The sequence below is a fragment of the Leucopleurus acutus genome (genome assembly GCF_964270905.1).
Source record: "Leucopleurus acutus genome assembly, chromosome: X".
In the NCBI taxonomy this organism is placed as follows: domain Eukaryota; kingdom Metazoa; phylum Chordata; class Mammalia; order Artiodactyla; family Delphinidae; genus Leucopleurus; species Leucopleurus acutus.
The window spans coordinates 28,623,391-28,642,481 of record NC_139148.1 but is presented as its reverse complement, the minus strand read 5'-3'; the positions used below and the strand labels follow the sequence as shown (position 1 = coordinate 28,642,481).

The 19,091-nt window shown below is 37.6% G+C and overlaps 1 protein-coding gene across 2 annotated transcripts in view; it reads left to right on the top strand.

Annotated features, from left to right (window-relative positions):
• The window catches only part of DMD (dystrophin), a gene marked incomplete at its 5' end in the record, with an annotated part of 2,126,456 nt that overhangs the window by 262,200 nt on the left and 1,845,165 nt on the right, over positions 1 to 19,091 (top strand). The window lies entirely within an intron of this gene.

Sequence of the window (19,091 nt, the reverse complement as noted above, 5' to 3'; positions counted from 1 at the left end):
TGATGGCTACCATCGTTCATTGATTCACTGTTATACTCTGTAATGTCCTTAACTCTTTAGGCATCAAATCACATTAAATTGTTAAGGTGAAATGTATTTCCTTACTTATCGAAACTACACTTAATGCTGCTGGGACAGAGCCCCAAATCCTGACTCACCACCCCGCGTTCTGATGGTGGTTCCGCTCTGCAGTTCTCCTTCCTAAGTTGATATGCATCTATTTCCTTAGGACCAGTGGGATATTTATCCTGTAATGGGTTTTCCGGCAACAAGTCTCATTTTAGAGGCTTCGGGCATCCAGACAGCACCCTCGTCACTGCCTCTCAGATGGTTCCCCATTCAAGAGCAGTCATTTAATCTCAGGACACTTTTCCTCACAGTCAACAGTTTTTCTTTTGTGTAATTAAATCTCATTTTTTCTGGATAGATCCATTTGTGCCAGAACTCTTCTGCTGCCTTGAAACTTGCACCATTCAGTTATTTTTAGTGTTGTCTCTTTCCTTTCATTAGCACAGAGCTAAACTGCACATACTTTGTTCTTTCAGCTTTCCCCAGATTAAGATCTTTGAGCTCCTTAGTCATTCATTTGAGCTGTTGCATTGAATTTCCTCCAGTTCATTTAAATCCTTGAGTTCAGTTTATTATGCCCAGAATCAATAAAGCACCATGTTCTCACATCTATTCACCAACCCCAAGCAGTGGTAGGTGTAAGGCTTATATACCTCCGTGACTTTGCCTATTTGCTCCCTTAGTGGGCAGATTCTGAGCTAAAATGTAAATTCAGTAAAGTTTTTCATAATGTTCCCAGTCTGTACTGGGAACTTTCCTCAGGGCAGTATCTCCTTTACAGCCTTTAATTTTTCAGTGCCTTTATGGTTTAATTTGTTTTTTAAATATACATTCGTATCAAAATTGAAAAAGATCTATGGTCAGTCTTTTGTTGTTGTTGTTGTTGTTGTTTGCGGTACCCGGGCCTCTCACTGTTGTGGCCTCTCCCGTTGCGGAGCACAGGCTCCGGACGCGCAGGCTCAGCGGCCATGGCTCACGGGCCCAGCCGTTCGCTCCGCGGCATGTGGGATCTTCCTGGACCGGGGCATGAACCCATGTCCCCTGCATCGGCAGGCAGACTCTCAACCACTGCGCCACCAGGGAAGCCCTTTTTTGTTGTTTTGTTAAAACATATTTTCATTTTTCAATATGTTGTCTCTAATTAAATGGGAGGAATAGGTATTGCCTTTCGAAGGGATTTTAGCTATCTAAGTTTGAATAAAGTGCATTTTCCATACCTTGGAGATGGTTACACTCAGGAGGCTGCATCAGAAGGCATTATAGTTCTTTTTTTTTCTTTTTTCTATGAAAAAAAATTTGTTGTAATTTTTATTGGAATTGCATTGAATCTAGATCAGTTTGGGGAGAATTAACATCTTTACAATATTGAATCTTCCAATACATGAACATGGTCTATCTCTTCATTTTTTGGTTCATCTTTGATTCACTTCATTAGTGTTTTTTAATTTTTAACATGTTTTGCAAATATCTTTCCCCAGGTTATAGCTTTTCTCAGTTCCTTTAAGATGTCTTTTGATGAACAGAAGTTCTTAATTTTTCAGTTATTTTAGAACAGTTTTAGATTTACAGAAAAGTTACAAATTTAGTACAGACAGTTCCCGTACACCCCATACCCAATTTCCCCTAATGCTAATATCTTACATTAGTGTGGGGTATGTTTGTTACAATTCATGAACCAATATTGATACATTATTATCAACTAAAGTCCATACTTTAGTTGGATTTCCTTAGTTTTTACCCAATGTTCTTTTCCTGTCCCAGGATCCCATCCAGAAAACCACTTTACATTTAGTTGTCATGCTTCCTTAGGTTCCTCTTGGCTGTGAGTTTCTCATACTTTTCTTTTTTTTTTGACAGTTTTGAGGAGTTTGGGTTATCTCTTTTATAGGATGTCCCCAAATTAGGGTTTGTCTCATGTTTTTCTCATGGTTAGACTGGGGTTAAGGGTCTTTGGGGGGAAGACCACAGAGATAAAGTGTCCTCATCATGTCGTATAAGAGGTCCATACTGTCAACAAGGATCATCAGTGCTGGTGCTGACCTTGATCACCTGGCTGAGGCCGTGTGTCATCTCTCCTGTCAGGTTACCCACCAGCCTTCCACACTGTCCTCTCTGGAAGGAGATGATTACATCAGCCCACACTTAAGGAGTTGGGGCGGGGGGGGCGGTCACGCTCTCCCTCCTTGAGAAAGGAATATAGACCTAAATCACTTGCAGTTCTTTTGCATGGAAGATTTGTCTTTTCTCCTCATTTCTTTATTTATCCAATCAGTCCTTTTTTTTTTTTTTCTTTTAACATCTTTATTGGGGTATAATTGCTTTACAATGGTGTGTTAGTTTCTGCTTTATAACACAGTGAATCAGTTATACATATACATATGTTCCCATATCTCTTCCCTCTTGCGTCTCCCTCCCTCCCACCCTCCCTATCCCACCCCTCCAGGCGTTCATAAAGCACCGAGCCAATATCCCTGTGCCATGCGGCTGCTTCCCACTAGCTATCTACCTTACGTTTGTTAGTGTGTATATGTCCATGACTCTCTCTCGCCCTGTCACAGCTCACCCTTCTATAGTTGTTCTTTATTCCTGGAATCAACCTGATTCTCTGGATGGAAGAACAGAGGGTGTGAATCCCCAGCTCCAGCTGGTGGAGATCACTTTGCTCAGAAGATTTGCATGTAAATTTGCATTCTCTCTGGAATCACTGATTTCTTTCAGCTTTTCCTGGAATTGGGAGCCAGAGACATCTTCTGACCAGCAGACCCGATAGCCTGGAGCGTTCTTGCGCTTTTACTTCCATCATTCAAATTATACTATTGTGTGGATCATTCCCCAGAGCTCATTGCCCTTCTCTGCTAGGAATACCAATGTATATTTGCATTTCTTTCACTGTGTACCCACAACTCTTCTTTCTTTGCCCCTGTGAGATGTATTCAAATATTAAATATTGTCCCCGTATTTCTACCTATATTCCAAATGCCTTTGAGACCTGCTATAGACAATCTTGCTCTTCTTCCTATTGCATTTTAACCTCATAGGCTGGAAATATATTGATGAATTGTATATAAGGTTGGCACTGTCCCTAAAACTGAAATCTATTCACTCTAATACAAAAGTTCAGGAAACCATATATATAATGTGATGCACATCATCACTACTTTTCTAATGCATGCTTATTATTTACTGTACAAGTTTTCAAATATAAGTCCTATACACATACCTTTCACAAAAGAGCAGCATCAGTGTTAAATAAATCACTGCTAAATAGGCATGTTTTTTTTTGTTATTACAACTTACCAAATCAAATTACTTATTCCAGTGGAATGTCATTCAAACATTATATTGTAGCTATACCAACAAGGAAACTTAATCTATTAGCCAAGGTAGAAAATAGCCTTGTTATAGTAAACCGATTGTTATGATGTCAATTACATGCATGCACAGAAGTTTGCTTGTTTTTCTTTTTTATTTGTATTGGAGTATAGTTGCTTTACAATGTTGTGTTAGTCTCTGCTATACAGCAAAGTGAACCAGTTACACGTATACATATATCCCCTCTTTTTTAGATTTCCTTCCCATTTAGGTCACCACAGAGCACTGAGTAGAGTTCCCTGTGCTATACAGCAGGTTCTCGTTAGTTATCTGTTTTATACATAGTAGTGTATATATGTCAATCCCAATCTCCCAATTCATCCCATCCCCCGCTTCCCCCCTTGGTATCCATAAGTTTGTTCTCTACATCTGTGTCTCTATTTCTGCTTTGCAGATAAGTTCATCTGTACCATTATTCTAGATTCCACATATAAGCGATATTATATGATATTTGTTTTTCCCTTTTTGACTTACTTCACTCTGTATGACAGTTCAGGTCTATCCACGTCTCTGCAAATGGCACTATTTCATTCCTTTTTATGGCTGAGTAATATTCTATGGTATATATGTACCACATCTTCTTTATCCATTCCTCTGTTGATGGACATTTAGGTTGCTTCCATGTCCTGGCTATTGTAAATAGTACTGCAATGAACATTGGGGTGTATGTATCTTTTTGAATTATGGTTTTCTCCAGGTATATTAGCGGATAGTTGGTCCTTAGCATAATGTGTGTGTGTGAAATATGTCTATGTAATTAAGATAAAATATACTGTATCAATCATGGCTTGCTGATTGAATCCAGCAATACAAATTAGTGAAGAACATTTAAAAATTGAAATAGTTTTAAAAGTTAGAATTCCTGTATTTTTTCTGAAAAACTGGGAGGTCTAGAAACTCTAGGTCCTCATTTTAACTTGGTAACATTTGGCTGGTCCTTAATGGGGGCTTCCTCCTTTTAGATGAGTGAGCACAGTCTAATTTAGCACAGCTACCATTGGATCCGTTTTCCTTACATACTTTATCTTCCTGGATATTATAGGTATTTGACTTTCAAACCTGAATATGAAATAAAGCTTTATGATGTAATATAAGTTGGTAGAAATAAGTTCAGTTTACCTATGTGAAAAACATAATTTCTCAACTGGCTAATTGTTCTGTATTATATTCAGTTACCTGGCATTTGGTTTTCACTCATGTACCTTTTCAATAATCATACATTCATTATCATTTGGTAATATGACAAATCTACCCCCTTTACAATTAACTTTAAATCACTCTTTATGTTAGCATGTGAGTATATGTGTATGCCTATGTATACATACATACACACACATACTTACACACTTAAACTTTTGTTTGATTCTATCAATGACCTTAACAGTAAAGGTACTTTTTGTCTGTTGATTTATACGTCAGCCTAAACTTGAGCAAAAGATTCAGCAAATCAGAATAATACAGTTACGATATTTTTCGATTTATTCTCAGTAAATATGCATTATCTGTATAACCTGCATGTGATATAAGCATACATTACCTGTGCAATGCACTATAATAAAAAATAATTCAATAATCAAAAATAAGCATGCATTCTCTCCATAGCGACCAGAGAATAGAGTTCCTCTGTTGAGCCACATGACTGTATAGGGGAGGAATTGTCCCTCTACCTTTCTAGGTTCTTGGCTGAGACACCCCTGTAATAAAAGACAGATTAGGAGGAGAAAATAAGGAGTTTAATAACATGTATATGTCTTCTATACAGGGAGAGACCCAGGAAAACTGAGTAACTCCCTGAAATGGCCCAAGCTACCACCTTAAATACCATCTCCAGCTAAAGACAAAAGATTTTGTGGGCAGGGGATCAGGGTGGTAGAGAGCCGGTTATGGGAAGTTATTAAGAAAAACTCAGTAAATAAGGGTATGATTGTTATGTAGATTTAAGTCCTTGCCATCTCCATTGCTAAGAGTTTCTAGCGATTTGGTCATTCCCCTCTTCCTTACAAATTGAGATATCCCCTATAAACACAAATGTCTCTTATTTAAAAAGTGTAACTTCTCTTCAGTTTTCAGAGCTTTTCATATGCCTGTTGTTTCTTGAAAGTAACCAGCTCAAAGTAATCCTTATGCCAAAGGGGCATATTTTGGAGTGACATATCCTGCTTCGCTTCAACTAACTACAGTAATTTTAGATTATTTCCTTACTAGGACTCCACTTCTATTCTTAATTCAGCACATTTGTATTCAAGCAGGTTATCAGTAAAACTGACTGCTAAGGAAGGCAAGAAATACATTTCCCTAGAAAACTTAGGCGTTCATAGTTCATCAAACACACCTGTGAAACTGCTAGGTGGCGTTTCGAGGGGCTCCGAAGAGCTCCAGTACTTTATGTCTCAGTACAGAAAGAATTCATTGAGAGGCAAAATGATAGATAAGAAGTGATCTATTAGAATTGGGTGCTTGTGAGGCTTATAAGAGGGTGGGCAAGAGGGTGTCACACGCCAAGGACTTAGTGGGCTACAGTTTTATAATCAAAGGAAAAAAGGGGAGGGGGAAAAGACCACCTTCTTCCTCATTCTTGAGTAGACATCATCACACTTTCATCATCAGCTCCTCCTCCAGGTTGGGCAGGGGAGTTTTCTTGTCCCTACATGGTCAAGCTGGGACTGTCATGGTGCAATGGAAAAATTATTTCAGGTTTCAGTACAATGACGGTCTTTCACTTTGAAATGTCACCTTTCCATAAATTATTGTTTTTTATGTGTGCAGAGAGCATGTCTTGGGGTTATTAACTTACTGAGGTCACTGGGCAGGATGTGGGTCTCTTGCCACCATTGCTTTATTGTTTGGGAGCATGTCTCATGTTTCTGTTGCATGGTTTTGTTGCTAAGCAAGCCAGCTTGGTTCTGTGGTTAAGCAAACCTGCTCTTTTGAGTGATCTTTAACTTACAGGGCTCTCTCATACTTTTTTCTTCACTTACAATCCCCTAGTGGGATTAACTATTTAACTACCTACTTTGTCCCTTTACTCTGTCCCTATCACCTATATTAATCATGTATTATATGTATAGGGTTGGGTTAAGTATAGAGGATAGAAAAATGGAGAAACAGATAAAGCCCTTAAAGTGTTCACAATCTAGTACAGTGTAGAGTAGATAAATTAATATAATGTAGCAGGTTGCATATTCACTAGTAAAGATTTATCTTATATGGTATAGAAGCATAAAAGGAAGTGAATGATTTTGCTTAGGGGAAGGGTGATATTTGAAATGCATCTCAAAGAATGTAAGGATTTGCAGGATGGGAAATTGGGAGTATGGAGGAGTTAGGGGTGCATTCTAGGAGAGAGGGACTGGTAATACAAAAGCTTAGAGGAATACTATTTCTTGATGTCTTGGAAGAACAGTGAGTAGTTTTATGTTTCTCAAATATTCCCTGCTTGAGGGAAGTGCTGAAAATGGGGCTAGAAAAGCAGTAAATGATGAGTCTGTGAAGACGTTTAAATCATCTTAAGTGGCTGGGAAATAACTTCTACAAAATTTTAGTTGTATAACGTAATAAAATCTCCTCTTAACCCACGTACTTATTGTAAGTTCCTACTTCTCTGAGTAGAGTAATAGACATACTAATAATACAATATCATACATTTTTACACACATTTTGATTTTCCAATTACTTTAAGTACATGATGGATTTGACACCATTGATAATCCCGATGAGTTGGTTGAACTTGGCATGGTATTATCAATTTGCAGTAGAAGAACAGAGGAGAAGTCAGAGGAACAGTGAGCGAAAGCAGCTGGCCTTATGTTGTATCTGCTGTGTTGCCCTCCACATTCTTCATCAAATCAAAGAATGTTGAGCTGAAGGAGAGCTCAGTGGCATTCAGCTCCGCTACGCTGCCCACCAGCTATACACCAGGCAATCAGTATGGTTTGGACACAGCTGATATAATTTGGTGGAGCTCTAATTGAATTTTTTCCCCTTCTTAATATCATTACACCTATAGAACATCTTCAATTAAGTGTCCCCCCATCAGTCTCAAAATTAAATATCCCAAATGGAACTCATTATCTACTCCCACATAAACTAGCTCCTCATGACTGTTTCCCCTTTCTATTATAGGCACCACTGCTTCCAGGCTCCTAAATCTGAAACCCCTGGAGTCATTTCTTTTCTTTTTTTTTTTTAATTCCTTTTCCATCAGCCACTGAATGCTATTGATTATTCTATGAAATCATTTCTATGCATAACTTCCTTTACTTTATGGGCAAATGTTTTGGAATATATTTGAACAAATCAAGGAATTAGTGAACAAAAGAATGAATACATGAATAAACCAATGAATATTCACTGTTCTCATTACTTTTTATCTATAGTAGTACAACCGATTGCGATGTGTAAGAGCATCTGAGTATAAGCAGCTGCCCCCCACCCCACATAAATTAATCCTTTGATGAGGGATTCCCCTTACATGTGCATTCTTTGAAAGTCTCTTAAATTATATTAAAATGCCTCATATTCAAAGCCACTCTGTCTTGCTTTACTTTGAATAAGATAATACTCTGTAGAAGACACATCGTTGCATGTTTTAGATCCACAAGGTGAAATTGATTGAAAAAAATGAAGATAAATATCAAATAAGGATTAAGTTATTCTAGGTATATGACTTCATCATTTTACTTGCTAGGTGTCATTTTTTTTTTTTTTTTAGTAGAGGGAAGAATTATTTATTTATTTATTTATTTATTTATTTTTGACTGTGTTGGGTCTTCGATTCGTGCGAAGGCCTTCTCTAGTTGCGGCAAGCGGGGGACACTCTTCATCGCGGTGCAGGGGCCACTCCATCGCGGTGCACAGGCCTTTCACTATCGCGGCCTCTCGTTGCAGGCACAGGCTCCAGATGCGCAGGCTCAGTAGTTGTGGCTCACGGGCCTAGTTGCTCTGCGGCATGTGGGATCTTCCCAGACCAGGGCTTGAACTCCTGTCTCCTGCATTGGCAGGCAGATTCTCGACCACTGCGCCACCAGGGAAGTCCCAGTGTCATTTTTTTTTATTGAAGTGTAGTTGGTTTACAATGTTGTGTTAGTTTCTGGTGTACAGCCATGTGATTCAGATGTGTGTGTGTGTGTGTGTGTGTGTGTATATTCTTTTTTCAGATTATTGTCCTAGGTGTCATTGTTAATGAGTCTTTTAGATATCACACGTACACACACACTCGCATATATAAAACAGTACTGTATATCTAAATATACACCTGAAAGACAAGTGGAGAGATTAAAACCACCACAACTTTCTTACCAGAAATGAATGCCGTGTGAGATAAAGTTTTCACAGTGAATAATACAAACATTCAAGAAGTACTGTATCTTAAACTGTGTAGCTATAAATGGAAATGATGTGTTCTGGAAAAAAAAAAAAAAAACACTGCTTGATGAAACAAAAAATTGGTTCTTTGGATAAAGAAAACAATGACATCAAAGCTACCTGCAAAGAGATTGAATAAAACTGTTTAATGAAACATGAGTATGAAGGGAAAAAAAAGCCAGCATTTCTAATATTTTATCTTACATGTATATTATTATTATATATAATTAATAAGGTGTAATTCATTGTTAATGTTATAAAAGTTTATTTGGTTGTTTCATCTATAGCCCTTAAAGTTTATACATCCATGTTGGCCTAAAACCTTTTTTGGGGGGTGAGGAACCTATTTTCTCTTTGGAAAATGTAGACTGCTTAATACACGGTAAAGGTTCTGAACTCAGTTGTATCACCCGGGGTTGGCGGCTTGGGGGAGGTTCCCCACAACAATAAGCATTGTACTGACACCAGCAGGGTATTCTACAATTCAACTCAATTCTGACACTCTATCCAGAGATAGGAGATCACATCAGATTGCACAGGTTAAGGGTTCAGTCCCACAAGACTGCCCCCTTCCTCTCCCACTTCAAAAGCCAATCTTAAATCCAGGTTGTTACCTAGATGTCTGACCAACCGGCTATAAATCAGAGGTTACTAGGAACCCTGCTTTGGGTTTGATTAATTTGCTAGAGCAGCTTACAGGACTCAGAGAAACATTTTGCTTACTAGATCACAGATTTATTAGAAAAGGATATAACTCCAGAACAGCCAGATGGAAGAGATGCATAGGGTAAGGTGTTTGGGAACAGCTTGGAGCTTCCATACTCTCTCCAGGCATTCTCTTCTCCCCAAATCTCCACATGTTCACCAACTTGGAAGCTCTCAGAACCCTACCCTTTTGGGTTTTTATGGAGCGTTCATTACATAGCCATGATTAAATCATTGGCCATTGGTAATGGAACTCAATCTCCACCCTCTCTCCCCTCCCTGGAAGGGAAGTCAGGGGGTGGGTGGGACTGAAAGCTCTAACCCTCTACTCCCGGTTGGTTACCCTAGCAACTGCCCCCATCCTTAGGTGATCTAGGGGCTTTTCAAAGTCACCTCATTGACATAACAAAGATACCTTTATTGCTCTCCTCATAGGAAATTCCAAAGGTTTTAGGAGCTCAGTGCCAAAAATGGGGATGAAGAACAAATACATATTTCTTATTATAAATCACAGTATCACAAATGAGTTGGTTTTATGTTTGAGCACCCAAGATACATTTTACAAGGGGGCAGGAAAACATATGTCTCTCGTCTCTGCATCATGCTGCTATAGAGAAGGAAAATGTTTCCCTTCTTCCCTTCTAGGTTCTTTGACTGGCCTACTAATTAAATTGATAAAAGACAGATTAACAGGAGAAAAAAACACATTTAATTTCATGCATATGGGAACCCCAAAGGATGAGCCTCCCAGACAGTGAGGTAATTGAGGCTCATATGCCATCCTGAGCTAAGGAACCCCAAAGGATGGGCCTCCCAGACAGTGAGGTAATTGAGGCTCATATGCCATCCTGAGCTAAGGAGAGGGGGGTAGGGATCTGGGTATTCAAAGGGGAGGAAGACAATTCACAGGAAGGTGGGAAGAGCAAATGTTTGCCAGGCCATGAACATAAGACTTTCTGATATAAAACTTGATCTCGGGTAATATCTACTTGTACAGGCCCCCTATCTAAGTTCTTTTAGGCAGTTCAGGGGGAAGTAAAAAGCTCTTCTTGAGTCTGTTGATCCTTGATTGTCTTCAGCTCAAAATAATACACATGCCAAAGTGGCATATTCTGGGGCAGCCTGCCCTGAACCCCATCACTGCCTTGAATATCAGACTTTGCTTCCTTATTAAGGACATGAAGGCTTCAGAAGGACATAAGAGCAAAACTTTAGGAAGATTAATATAGAAGCTAAGGATTGAAAGAATTAGGTGATTAAACCTTAAAGCTGCTTCAGGGAATTTATAACCTACTTGGGAAATCAACTTAAATATCTGAAAACTTAAAAAAAAAAATTGTATTCATTTGGCCAGCAGATTTTTTTGGCCTATTATTTGTTTGTGTATAGTAGGATAAAAGACTTGTCACCCTTCAGTAAATTAGTATTTCCTTCGTAACTTTCTTCATATATGCAATAAATATATACTGAGAATCTATTGTTTGCCAAGGAAAGGAAATAAGTACTCTTTTTCAACGGGGGTTAGTTTCAGAGTGGACTGGAATGATTTGGAAAGAAGGGATTTGAGAAAGGGTGAATAAGATGCAGATTTCTCTCACAGAGGCAAGCCTTACAAGTGGGATGAATAGAGACCCAAATAATTTACTGATATGCATTATGGCATAAATGTCAGTAAGTGCATTTCAGTAATAGTTATAGCTAGGATTTTTTGAGCAATTACTATGTGTCAGACCCTAAGCCAAGACCTTTCCAAGAGATCTTGTATTTAAATATTACAATAACCTATTGAATTTGGCAAGATGATCACATCCATTTTAAAAATAAGAAAACCGTATTTTAAGTATCTCAACCATGATCCAACAGCTAGGCAGCGATCAAATCACCCTAAGCTATTGAAACACTATTCTTTGTTTCCACTACACTGATCTTTCATCAAACTTAATGTAGTCTCTTATACTCTTTTCCATCGTTGTGGCTGTTTCTTAAAGATTAGAATGTTTTGCAGTTTTGATTGCTATGTAGGCATGTACTGATTAAAATAACCCTTAGAAGTAATTTGACTAATTTTAGTTGCTGTCATCTACAATACTTTTATATATTATCCCTCTCAAAAATGTTTAATTGCTCTTCTTAAAGGCTTTCTAGAAATGCCTACTCTATTTTTTCAAGTTACTCTGTCTTTCATTAGATGCATTAGATTACTGACAGTTTCATGTAGTTCATGTACTGGATTCAAGATACAGTTCAGTTACTCAGGGAGTCCAAAAGTTAACAACTTCTGAAAGTGCATGAATCCCTTCTACCCACTGGTACATCCAAAGCATTCAGATTTTACTTGCTAAATCAGGGGTTCTATCCCTTAAAGTTCCTTGGAGGATACTATCAGAAAGAAAAGACTCAAAATAGCAGTCTTCCAGAATACAACATTGTGCTTTTAAATTTAAAAGTATTCCCAATATCACATTAGTATCTGCTGATGTGGTCACCCCAATTCCAACAAGGCACATTCTTAGAACTACATAGGTTATGCTTAACATGCCAAAATAAGTTACAAATTTAGTCAGTTAATAGATTTTCTTTAAAAAAAACTATATGTACAATATTTGAAAAGCCTACTTAGTCACTTGGAAAAATTGGGGCTATAGCATTGAAAATTGTCTTCCTAAAAGTCCTAAATATGGCTATATTTCTCTAGCCCTCCAGATTAACTCCATGTTTGTCCATCCTAAATATTCAGGTTATTTTTAATATTCTGTCTTGATATCTCATTTTGTAAATACATTTTGATGCTGAAAGTTTACACATACAACATTAATATTCTTTCTTTTTGGATATGAGGATTTTACTGGTGACCTGCATTTTTCAGTACTTCAGTGTGTGTAGTAATGGATTTGGGCTGTTATTCATGTCCCAGCCAATCTTCAACTTCACACACACTTTCTATTGCCAAACCTTTCACATCCATTCATCGAGGTTTGGAATGTAACCTCTGTCTCTGAAAAATAATTTTCTCATTGTTCCAGAGGAAGAAAATCAGTTAAAAAAAAAAAAAAAAGCAAAGCTAATCAATGTCCTCACATAGGAATTACACCTGCAATATGGGCTATGGTTTGAAATATGCTGTAATCCACTGAACTCACTCAGGTAACACTAGTAGATTAACATTTTAATATTCTAATTCTTTAATTTATAAAATTGAGACTCACTTTACAGCCACAGGCTTATGAGAAATCTTTGTATCCAGATGCCAGAGGGATTTATCGTTTTCCAATATCAATAGAGTCTTCTGTAAACAAAAGAAAGCAAGCAATTTTTTGATCATTTCTGTATTTCTATCTTGACATTTCCTGTATCTTCTCATGGCTGTGTACTCCAAAGTTGATATTTACTTTTGATTACTCAGGTACTTAGATGGATGTTCAAATTTGGTAGTTTATATGTGTCCATAAACTTACAACTAATTTTTTGAAAGCTTCACTTTCTATAATTAACAGTGATAATCTATCTTTTTAATGTGTTTCTGCTTTGGGTATCTTTTCCCAATTAAAATTAATGTCTTATTTTGTGAGACATAGCTTTATTTATTTTTAAACAAATAAACCCTAGCGAAACCTATGAAAAATTATTTTCAAAAAATATAAGAAAAAATATAAGAAATGCATGTGATAAAAACCAAGTACCTTTTTATATCACCACTATAATGAAAGGTTTGGGTTTTTAAAATAATTTAATCACTGTTAATGAATTCATCCATGAAGGACCAAAGGCAATTATTGTTAACATCGATAGCAAAGCATATATAGTTGCTTTTACTTCATCCTAGCTTCATCCACATAATGGGATTTGATCATGACATCTAACAGTTTAATCACTTAAAATTATTAGTAGTGTTAGTATTTTGTATGTGTGGAAAAGGTCTTATGTAGCCATCAAGGTAAAGTTCTGTTTTCAGTGGTAAAACTGGTTATGAAAAATGTAGCAATTGATATCTGGAAATGAGACATTGAAATCTATGCTTGCCGCAAGTGGAATTTCTGCCAACACACAGTGAAAAATGGGAAAAGTCATATTTGTTTTATACGCAAATTATGTAGTAGCAAACCTACTTTACTTTTGTAATTTAATTATGGGAAATTCCCTTTTGAATTGCTCAGTCGGTTGATAACATTATGGAGACTCAACAATACAGTTTAAGGTTTAGATGCCAATACTACAGTTATTTTACTGACAGAGATAAATCTGGAGCAAGCTCGGAAATGCTTTCTTCCTCAGCTCTTCTCCCTCAAGTTCAAGGATACGTCTATTTTCTCAAGACTCTTCTAAATAGATAGTTAAAAGCAAAATTGTTATAAAATCATTCGTGTATCATCCGCAAATGTGAGAAATAAACTGTTTCCTTGTTTGTTAGTTTTTGAAAACACAATTTTTCTTATTATTTTGAAAGTATACATTAATGCAATTTTGCCACTTAAAAGGGCCAAAGGGAAATGAAATAGGAAAAAAGTTAAAAAACAATTCATAGCCAGGCTTTTGAACTTTATCCCTCAGTATCCCTTTAAAATTTCAAGCCCTCTGAGGAGACTTTTAGTTCTTCTTACTCTCTCCTTCTGCTTTCATATACCCCATGACGTATCTCCCAGACCCTTCATATCTGTCATCATGGAGTAGCTTTTTTCCAATTTGATCGTACATATTTAGTCGAGGTGGAAACTGTATTATTTAACTTTATATTCCTTATGTACTCTCTATGTACCATACATAGAGTCTAGGAGTTCCACAAATGTTTATATAAATTATACATGGAAGGATAAATGATGAATGGAAGGGGACTTCCCTGGTGGTCCAGTGATAAACAATCTGCCTTCCCATGCAGAGGACGCGGGTTCAATCCCTGTTCAGGGAGCTAAGATCCCACATGCTTCGAGGCAACTAAGCCCGCATGCCACAACTACTGAGCTCACCCTCCTTAATTAGAGAGCCCATGTGCCACAACTACAGAGCCCACGTGCCCTGGAGCCTGTGCGCCACAACTAGAGAGAAGAGAAAACCCACACGCCACAACTAGAGAGAAGTCTGCGCGCCACAACAAAGACCCGACACAGCCAAAAAAATAAAGTAAATAAATAAATATTTTTTAAAAAGACCTGCAAGAAAAATATTTTTAAAAAATGATGAATGGAAGGATGGATAGATGGATGGTTGGATGGATATGTTTACAGTCCTTTCCATATAAGCAATTTTTTTCAAAACAGTGATCTCTAAAGTGCTCTTTAAGCTCCAATTACCTCATTAGTTGCACATAGTACAAATTTCAAAAAGGTAAACAAAAAAAGGTTATACAGTTAAAATTGTTTCTCCTATCCTGTCACCCAGCCAGCTAGTTATCCTCTTCCACTCTTATTAGAGAGAACTGGGATTACTGGTTTCTCATGTATCCTTCCAGAGGTACACTATGCACATGCGTGCCTGCATGTATGCATACACACGTACAATTCACACCTATCAACAAGGTATGAGAGTACCTATTTGCTCATGCCATCAACAACAGAGTATATCTCAAACAGTTTGATCTTTGTGTATCTGATTGGTAAAAAAAAATCGTCTTTAATGTGAATTAATCTAATAATGAGTGAGGGTGACCATACTTTCAAATGTTTGAGCCATTTTCTGTTGCTTTTTCTATGAACGCTGTTCATTTCCTTTGCAAATTTTAGAATTCCTTCTAAAATTGTTTTAGAGCCAATTGATAGATGAGAACTAGTCTCTTTATTTTTGATCAGAAGCAGTATTATCCAGCATATGCAAACCTACTCATTCATTTGATTTAGCACTATTGCTCATTGTTTGATTGCTTCAAAAGATTACACAGTCAAGGAGGACAGTTTCAACATTCTCGACCATATTAAAAAAAGTGTTCTTTCAGCTATGAAGGCAGATCTGAAAAGAGGTCCTACAAACAGTCATGGAGGACTCTTTCCCACTTCAGGAACTTTGCACAGGCTGTTCCCTGGAAAAACCTTTGCTATTATTTTGCGTGATGGAATATTTCTCATCCTTTAGATGTCAGTTTAATTGTACCTCCTCAAAGATACCTTGCTTGATTATTAAATCTAGACTAACCTCCTCTGGCTCTCTCTTGTAGGCATGCTGCATCTTAACGTCTTGTTTATTCCTTCTATAACATTTATCACATTTTGTAGTTATATCATTTTGTCATTTACTTGCTGTTCTCTACAATAAGCTGGAGGTTCCATGAGAGCAGTTTCCATGTCTGTCTTGTTTACTGTTTTATCTCCACTACCTGATGCATGATGTGGCATAAAATAAACACTCAGCAAATATTTGTTGAAAGAATAAGTGAACGGACTCATCTAAGTTCTGCTTTGTTGGTCAAAAATTCAGCTATTACTCTGGAAGTAAACCAGCCAGATATCTATTTCCAGTGGACTGAGTTTAATTCAACTGAGTTTTTACTATGTGCAAGCTAAGAGATAGAGGGAGAGAAAGAGGGAGAGGGAGACAGGAAGGGGGAGAGAGAGAAGGAGGGAAAGAGAGGAAGAGGGAGAGAGAGAGAGGGAGAGAGAGAGATGGATTCTTGAAGGAGTTTATCGTTTTTACTCCTGCACTTATTCACCACTTACTGCAAATGGATTTCACAAATAAACTCTAAGGTCAGCCATCATCATTGCTCTGAGACAAATACAACCAGAGTACTTTGAGGTTCAGATATAATTGATGGATAATTGCAAAGCTGGGAGAAATTTATTAACAATGATTTTTAAACCTCATTTTTCTAGTAACTCTCAGGGGGGCAAAACTTAAAAAAAAATTGTACAGGGACTTCCCTGGTGGCACAGTGGTTGAGAATCCGCCTGCCAATGCAGGGAACATGGGTTCGAGCCCTGGTCCAGGAAGATCCCACATGCCGCAGAGCAACTAAGCCTGTGCGCCACAACTACTGAGCCTGCGCTCTAGAGCCTGTGCTCTAGAGCCCGCAAGCCACAACTAATGAGCCCACGTGCCGCAACTACTGAAGCCCGCCTGCCTAGAGCCCGTGCTCTGCAACAAGAGAAGCCTCCACAATGAGAAGCCCGCGCACTGCAACGAAGAGTAGTCCCCGCTTGCCGCAAATAGAGAAAGCTGGCGCACAGCAACGAAGATCCAACGCAGCCAAAAAGAAAAGAAAAAAAAAAATTGTACATATTACCGGGGCTTTTCACTGTGTCTTAATTAAAATTCAATAGAATATGTATTTCAATAGATCATATATGCCAGGGGTCACCTAGGTGTATTGACTATTACATGGTAATGATCATCTTAAGGGGGCTTTTATCCACCTAGTGTCTTACTGGGGATAGAGTTTGAAGTATGAAGTTAAATTAATTGTAATCTAAGAATGACTTCAACACATAAAATATCAAGGTTCAACCTTTCTTTTTGTACAGGCACTGACTGAATCTTTTAACCATTAATCCCCAGTCCTGTTTGCAAGGACTTTCCTTTTTGGAGAGATTTGACTTACCCTTTGAACCATGAGTTGATGCTTTCCATTTTGGTGTTTGGTTGCTTTTAGAGCAAGCCCTCTGAGGGAAAGAAGAGTATATGCAGTGAGATGTCTCCAAAGAAACTAATTATTAAAGTCAATGTAGAATGTAATTTATCAATGATTATTAACTCATGAACAGTGTGACTACCTGTATTTGTCCGTGGAGAAAATATGGAAAGGTAGATGTTTAGAATAGCAAACCTAGGAAATAGGGATTGGAAAGTAGATCATTTCTAGAATAATAGGTACCTTCTCTTACTTTACGTGTCATTTGGAGAATTTTTTAAATGAATAAAACACCAAAAAATTGGCATGTAGAATTTGGTACTATGAACTGAAAATTGAAAAATATAAGAAATGTAAAAGGTAAAAGAAATTTTAATAAGTATAGCTTTATGTTCTGACATTTGTGGGAGGCATGCAGAAAAAGGATCAACACATAAGCATCTATGTATTTTATAGTTGAATAGTAAAAAAAAAAAAAAAAAAAAAATCAGTGAAAAAGAATATTCCCTGAGGCTGTCCTGAACATAGAACTTTATTGTGGGACATTATCTCTGGAAACTCCTTCCTATTGCTCTCACTGCTGCTTCATCTTCAACCATGACTATTTGCCATGTCTTCATAATTCTGTCTGGGTTCCTTGACTGTGGTCTTTCCAGGCCAATCCTTGCACACACTGCTCTCAGAGTGACTCATGTAACATGACTTTCATGATCCTGCTTGTCCAAAGTTTCAACTCCTTAGCCCGGTCTCCAAGGTTCTCTATCTTTTCTCATTTCCCTGCTTTTATCTCCTCATTTCCTTCGCTCCTTGTCTGTCCTACTTACACTTTATGGCAGTCTCCTTAAGACCTTGAATGCTATTTCCCACTTTCTCAACCTGGAAAGGTTCTTTGATCATCCTTTGGGAGCCAGATAAAATCTGATCTTTTGAATGATACATTTCATTAATTCTCTGTGGTGGAGTAAATCTCCCTCTCTGCTTTGATGTCCCTGTAGCACTTTGTACTAACCTGTATTGCAGCAGCTGTCCTACTGCATAATATGCTCTTCTAAATGCTTTTCTCCTCAATCCAGTAATAATATCTGCAAAGCTAGGGCCTTGTATTATTGTGTATCTCATGTGTTAGAACTGTACTAAACGTCCATAAGAGATTTTAAATCAATTACTGTGGTACGTTACTTTGTTTTCAATCAAATTTATTTCTTAGAGTAGTTTTAGGTTCACAGCAAAATGAGTGGAAAGTAGGAATTTCCCATATACCCTCTTTTCTAATACCTGCATAGCTTCCCTGATTATCAACATCCTCCACCAGCATGACACATTTATAACAATTAGTGAACCTACGTAAATGCATCGTAATCACCCAGGGTCCATAGGTTACATTAGAGTTCACTCTTAATGTTGGTGATACATCCTTAAGCTATGAAGATAGTACTTTCATTCTCTGTAAGAATACATATTGAAATTTGGGGGATATTTTGATGCAAGCATAGATGAAATAGGCCTTGGATTTCAAGAGTCAATTTTATCTTTAATGGACTTTTACAGTCGGGATATAATAAAATTCTTTAACATAAAGTAATACCAATTATATAGACCTTTACAACAGATAGTAAGGTCTGTGAGTGTGTGGGTATGTCCACCAGAGATATCCCAAAGTTATATGTTTTGCCCGTGAACTGAGAAAACTAAATAAGCATCAATGTCTTAATTAGACTTCAACACAACAGGTGGAACCTGCATTTGAACACAACTCGTGATTGCCTAGAATGTGGATCTGGATTGTATTCAGTCCTCCTAAAATCTCTAATCTCTACCAGGGGCTGAAGTAGAAATGAATCTTCTTTCTTTTTACTGACAGTGGAATTTTATATACTCTTCATTTGGGGTCAGGTGATGATATCTGTAGAGCAGCTTCTCTTTTCAGAGTTATTCAGAAAGCTATTATAAGCTTCTTTTCTTCTCAGCAGGCAAATCCTGGAGTGACAGGACCCACTGGGAGTCTCCCATAGTGGCCAATCACAAAGGG